The sequence below is a fragment of the Gorilla gorilla genome, chromosome X, assembly GCF_029281585.2.
Source record: "Gorilla gorilla gorilla isolate KB3781 chromosome X, NHGRI_mGorGor1-v2.1_pri, whole genome shotgun sequence".
NCBI lineage: Eukaryota > Metazoa > Chordata > Mammalia > Primates > Hominidae > Gorilla > Gorilla gorilla.
The window spans coordinates 92,252,510-92,259,682 of NC_073247.2; the positions used below are offsets into that span (position 1 = coordinate 92,252,510).

Consider the following 7,173-nt stretch of genomic DNA (forward strand, 5'->3'; position numbering starts at 1 on the left):
AGGAGACAAAGGACCTCAGGTGATATCCCAGACAATGCAGCTGCTTTAGAAGGCACACAGCACAGAATGCTCTTCTTCAGAAAGAAGAGAGAACTTGAGTTTGCACTTAATTTCACAGCATTTTACTGCACTGTTCTAAATAAATAGGAGCAGAAGATAAATGTCAGCTGACATCGCTCCATAATATTGAGAGAAGGTGCAAAACCCTGAAAATGTCTGGATGGAGGGAGAGAAGTGGAGTGTGCATCAAATGTCCAAGCCCATAAATGCACCATTCTAGGTAAAAGAGGAGGACAGCGTATCGTGGCCAGCACAGCTGTGTGTAATTAGAAGAAGGTTTACAACACTGAAACTTCTCCCCAAGGAGGGAGGGAGAACAGTAAAAGATACACACACACACACACACACACACACACACACACACATTTGAGAGGCTTCCTCAAATGTTTGGACACCAATGTAAAGCTACAGGGAACACAAAGAATTGAGAAAATAAAGCTCAGTGAGCTATAAGAGGGCACAGAAAGACAAATAAAATGAGGGAAATGATACTTGAACAATGAGAATATCAAGAAAAAGACAAACCATACCAAAGAACCAAGCTGAAATTCTAGAGCTCAACAATATAATAACAAAATTTAAACATTACATAGAAAGCTTCAACAATAGACTTAATCATAAAGAAGAAAGGCTTAGCAAACTCAGACAACTCATTTGAAATTATCCAGTCAGAAAAGCCAAAATAAAACAGGATGAAAAATATTGAAGAAAACCTATGCAGTATGTTGGATACAATCAAGAAAACCATTGTATCCGTAATGGGATTGTCAGAAGAAGAAGATAAAAAGAGACAGAAAGCTTATTTAAAAAAATAATGGTCAAAAATTCCAAAATCTAAAGAAGGAAATTATTCTTTAGATTCATGAGGCCTAAAGACCTCAAATAGAAAGAAGCAAAATAATTCTATAACAAGGCACATTATAATCAAATTGTTGTCAAAAGTCAAAGATAAAAAATTTGGAAGCAGCCAAAAAAAAATGACTGAAGAACAAAGGGCCTCCCCAAAGACTATCAACAGATTTCTCAGCAAAAACCTCACTACCTATAAGGAAGTAGGATGATACATGCCAAAACTTGAAAGAAAAACTTGGCACCTCGAAATACTGTATCTGGCAAAATTGTCCTTTAAAAATGAAGGAAAGATAAAACCTGACACCTAAAAATACCATATCTGGAAAAATTGTGTTTTAAAAATGAAGGAAAGATAAAGACTTTCCCAGACAACAAAAACCTGAGAAAGTTCATAACCACTAGACCTGCTTTCTAAGAAATGTTAAAGGGAAGTCTTTCAGTTGAAAGAAAAGAAATGCTAAATAACAACATGAAAGCCTGTAAAAGTATAGATCTCCCTGGTAAAGGTAAATTTATAAACAAAAGAGAATATTCTAATACTGTAATGATGATGCACAAATCACTTTTAAGTTTAGTATAAAGTTAAAATTCAAAAATATTAGGAATAATTATAACTACAAGAATTGTTGACATATTCACAAAAAAAAGATGCAAATTGTGACAAAAATAACATAAAGTATGGGGAGGAAAAGAAGTTAAAGTGTAAAATTTGTGTAGGAGAGTAAAGTTAATTTGTTAGCAGCTTGAAATACACTATTATAACTATAAGCTGTTTTAAGTAATTCTCATGGTAATTAGAAGAAAATAAGCTACTCAATAGAAAAGAAAATAATCAAAGAGCATCACTACAAAAAAATTAATGACACAAAAAAGACATCAAGAAAAGAAAAAAGAAACAAAAGAACTATAAAACAGGCAAAAAGTAATGAACACAATGGAAATAGGAAGTTTTTCCTATTAGTAATTACTTTAAACATAAATGGATTAAACTTTCTAACCCAAATACATAGAATAGCTAAATGGAAAAATAAAATAAAACCTAATTATATTCTGTCTACAAGAGACTCACTTCACCTTTAAGGACACACATAGATTGAAAATGAAGGTATAGAAAAGACATTCCATATATATGGCAAGCAAAAGAAAGCATATGTGCCTATACTTACATTAGACAAAAATAGACTTTATGTAAAAAACTGTCACAAGAAAAAAACAAGGGCATTATAAAATGATAAAAATATGAATTAGGAAGGCATAAATATATAAGGCACCCAATATCAAAGCACAAAAATACATAAAGCAAATAACAGAAATTAAGGACAAAATAGAGAGCCGTACAATAACAGCAAAATACTTCAATATCCTGCTTTTAATAATGGGTAAATCATCCTGACAGAAAATCAATAAGAAAAGAGTGGACTTGAAAAGCACTGTAGATCCAATGGGCCTATGTATCTACATAGAGACAATTCCACCCAACGGCAACAAAATTCACATTGATCTCAAATACATAGAACATGTTTCCAGGACAGACCACATCTTAGGCCACAAAACAAGTATTTGCAAATTTAAGAATATTTAAATAATACAGAGTTCCTTTCCAAACACAGTGGAAGGAGACCAGAAATCAATAACAGAAGGATAATTGGAAAATGTACACATATGTAGAAATTAAACAGCACACATCTAAAAAACACATAGGTCAAAGGAGAAATAAAAATGGAAATCATTAAATATTTTGAGAGGAATAAAAATTAAAACACAAAATGCCAAAAGTTATTAAATGTAGCTAAAACACTACTGAGGGAAGTTTATAGCAATAAAAATCAACATTTTAAAAGAAAAAACATCTCAAGTAAACAACCTGATATTACATATCAATGAACTACAAAAGGAAGAAAAAACTAAGTCCAAAGTGAGAAGGAATTAATAATGATTACAGCAGAAATAATATAAAAAGAGAATAGAAATAAGTATAGAATATAGTACTTCAGAGTTAAATAATAAATCTGGTGACCTAACAATAAAAAAAGAAAAAATCAACGAAACCAATAATTATTTTTCCAAAAAAGTAAGCAAAACAGAAAAAGCTTTAGTGACACTGAAAAAAAAGAGAAAACCCAAATAAAATCGTAAAGAGCAAACATTACAACCCATATCACAGAAATACAAAAGATTATAAAAGACCACTGTGAATAATTATACATCAACAAATTAGATAACTTAGGAAAAATGGATAAATTTTCAGAAACATATAACTTACTGGATCATGAAGATATTGAAAATCTGAATGGACCAATAATGAGTAAACAGATTGAAACAGTAATCAAAAACCTCACAGTAAAGGAAAGCCCAGGATGAATTGTCTTCACTGTCTTCACTGTTGAATTCTACCAAATATTTCAAGAAATAGCGTCACTAGGAGGCACGCGAGGTTGCAAGATGGTGGTGGCTGAGGGGTTGACCGAGAGGCCGAGTTGAAGGCTCTTAAGAAGTTAAGAGGCCAGAAATCCCACCCTCCCTGCTTCTCGCAGTCCTGGGAGCACAGCAGAAGGGTTTTTCTTAATATTTTTTTAAATGAACCAGTAAAACATACAAATTGTGACCATGGAATGGAGATCTACATCATCCACCAAGAGTGGAAACTTTATGAACCCCATAGACCAAGCCCAAAAGGAAGCCCGGAAGAGAGAATTGAAGAAGAGCAAAAAACAGCACATGATGGTTCCAGCTCCAGTTTTAAGGATGAAGGATCCCAAACAGATTATCTGAGACATGGAGAAATTGGATGAAATGGAGTTTAACCCAGTATAACAGCCACAATTAAATGAGAAAGTATTAAAAGACAAGTGTAAAAAGCTGCGTGAAACCTTTGGTATTCTACAACTCTATGAAAAAGAGAATCCAGATATTTACAAAGAACTGAGAAAGCTAGAAGTAGAGTATAAACAGAAGAGGGCTCAACTTAGCCAATATTTTGATGCCGTCAAGAATGCTCTGCATGTGGAAATGGAGAGTATTCCTTTGTCAGATATGCCACATATTCCTTCCAACATTTTGATCCAAGACATTCCACTTCCTGGTGCCCAGCCACCCTCCATCCTTAAGAAAACCTCAGCCTATGGACGTCCAACTCGGGCAGTTTCTATCCTGGCTCTTCTTGGACATGGTGTTCCACGTTCGCTCCATGGCAGAAAACCTCTTTGCCCTCTCTCTGGCCCACCTCCTCCTCAAGTCGTGCAGATGTACGGCCGTAAAGTGTGTTTCGCCCTAGATTTTCCCCCACGTAGGCGAGATGAAGACATATTTTATAGTCCTGCACTTGCCCAGAGAGGTCATGATTATGATGTTTCTAGCACCAGTGAAGATGATGGCTATCCTGAGGACATGGATCAAGATAAGCATGATGAAAGTACTGATGACAGTGACACCAACGGATCAGATGGAGAAAGTGAGGAGGATGAATTTGTGCACCATGATGATGGTGAGAGAGACAACAATGAAGAAAAGAAGTCAGGTCCTAGTGTACAGTTTGCAAATATGTGGAAAATCAAGGAAAAAAAGAAGAACATGAAGGAACTAACTCCTCTTCAAGCTATGATGCTTCGTATGGCAGGTCAAGAAATCCTTGAGGAGTGATGGGCAGTAGAAGAATTTTCAGCGGACGGTGATGAAGATGATTCTGATGACTCTGAAGCAGAAAAGCAATCATAAAAACAGAATAAAGAAGAATCTCATGCTGATGGCACATCCACTGCTTCTTCATAGCAGCAGGCTCCCCCGCGGTCTGCTCCTCCTTCTCAGATAAAAGCACCTCCCATGCCAGGACCACCACCTCTTGGACCACCACCTGCTCTACCATTACGGCCTCCTGGGCCACCTACGGGCCTTCCTCCTGGTCCACCTCCAGGAGCTCCTCCATTACTGAGACCATCTGAAATGCCAGGACTCCAAGGGCCTTTACCCCAACTTTTACCTCCAGGACCACCATGAGGCTTGACCCCCTGTCCCTTTCCCAGGTCCAACTGCAGGTATGCCTCCTGGTCCCCCTCCTTGGAGACCCCCACCAAGAGTACCTCCAGGTATTCCCTCACCTTGTCCCGGCATGATGCGCCCACCTTTGGTGCCTCACCTTGGACCTGCCCCCCTGGGTTTTTCCCACCACCTCCCTAGCAGAACCCTGGGGTTTTTTTAAGTGCCCCACCCAACTTGATTCAGCAACCCAAAGCGGATGATATGAGTGCAGCCACGATTGAGAAGAAAGCCACAGCAACCATCAGTGCCAAGTCACAGATCAACAATACCAAGGCAGAGATTACTCTACTTCTGCCCACTGCACTGAGAGTTCGTTGGGAGAATAAAGGGGCTACTGCTGCTCCCCAAAGAAAGTCAGAGGATGATTCTGCTGTGCCTCTTGCCAAAGCAGCACCCAAATCTGGTTCTTCTGTTCCTGTCTCAGTACAAACTAAGGATGATGTCTATGAGGTTTTCATGAAAGAGATGGAAGGGCTACTCTGACAGCTTTTGATGCCATAACAGGCTTCTGTTCACAACAGTGGCCAATGGAGAAAGAAAGAGGCTCTTATTAAACTGAGATGAGAGAGCTGCTTCCATTGTCAGGGTATTTTCTAATTTCAGTTCAAGAAGTATCCTAAAATTTAGCCTTGTTCAGAATTTACTACACATAAAAGAGGGTATTTCATTCAGAATATATCAGTTATTGAAGCAGTGCTGCTAACATCCATTCCGTTTCACACCACCATTCTCATCCTATTTCTTGCCCTACTCTAATTATTTGGAAATTTGTGATCAGGGGGATCTTAACTGCTTATTTGTTTTGACTCTCTTCTTGTGTGCTGTGGACACTAGAGTAGAGATTTCTGAAAAACCAGTTTATTTCATCTTGCCTTTTGTTTTTGAGTTATTTTTAAGTTATTTTTAATTTTGTTTTTGAGTTATTTTAATTTTCCTATAAATATTTCGTAATATTTTACTTGTAATGAAATGGATCACAATGTCATTTCCTAATACAAGGCAGGATATGTGGGAAGAAAATGTACAATTCTTTGATTAAAATTATTCCCCATTGACCTAAATTTTGAGTGATTCATGGGAAAAATAAATAAATGTTCTACACCAAGATAAAAAAAAGAAAGAAATTGTGTCACTACTTCTCAAACTGTTTCAAACATTCAAAGAAGAGAAAGCATCTCGAAACTCATTTTAGGAGGAGAACATTACCCTAACATCAAAGCCAGACAAAGACACTACAAGAAAAGAAAATTACAGATCAATATATGTAGAAAGATGAAACTGGATCCCTTCCTTACACCTTATACAAAAATTAATTCAAGATGGATTAAAGACTTACATGTTAGACCTAAAACCATAAAAACCCTAGAAGAAAACCTAGGCAATGCCATTCAGGACATAGGCATGGGCAAGGACTTCATGTCTAAAACATCAAAAGCAATGGCAACAAAAGCCAAAATTGGCAAATGGGATCTAATTCAACTAAAGAGCTTCTGCACAGCAAAAGAAACTACCATCAGAGTGAACAGACAGCCTACAGAATGGGAGAAAGTTTTTGCAACCTACTCATCTGACAAAGGGCTAATATCCAGAATCTACAATGAATGCAAACAAATTTACAAGAAAAAAACAAACAACCCCATCAACAAGTGGGCGAAGGATATGAACAGACACTTCTCAAAAGAAGACATTTATGCAGCCAAAAAACACATGAAAAAATGCTCATCATCACTGGCCATCAGAGAAATGCAAATCAAAACCGCAATGAGATACCATCTCACACCAGTTAGAATGGCAATCATTAAAAAGTCAGGAAACAGCAGGTGCTGGAGAGGATGTGGAGAAATAGGAACACTTTTACACTGTTGGTGGGACTGTAAACTAGTTCAACCATTGTGGAAGTCAGTGTGGAGATTCCTCAGGGATCTAGAACTAGAAATACCATTTGACCCAGCCATCCCATTACTGGGTATATACCCAAAGGATTATAAATCATGCTGCTCTAAAGACACATGCACACATATGTTTATTGCGGCACTATTCACAATAGCAAAGACTGGGAACCAACCCAAATGTCCAACAATGATAGACTGGGTTAAGAAAATGTGGCACATATACACCATGGAATACTATACAGCCATAAAAAGGATGAGTTCATGTCCTTTGCAGGGACATGGATGAAGCTGGAAACCATCATTCTCAGCAAACTATCGCAAGGGCAAAAAACCA

The 7,173-nt window shown here is 37.3% G+C and overlaps 1 pseudogene; it reads left to right on the top strand.

The window, feature by feature from the left end:
• The first annotated feature begins 3,519 nt into the window (after positions 1 to 3,519).
• LOC101125359 (WW domain-binding protein 11-like) lies at positions 3,520 to 5,437 on the top strand (annotated as a pseudogene).
• The last annotated feature ends 1,736 nt before the right edge of the window (positions 5,438 to 7,173 follow it).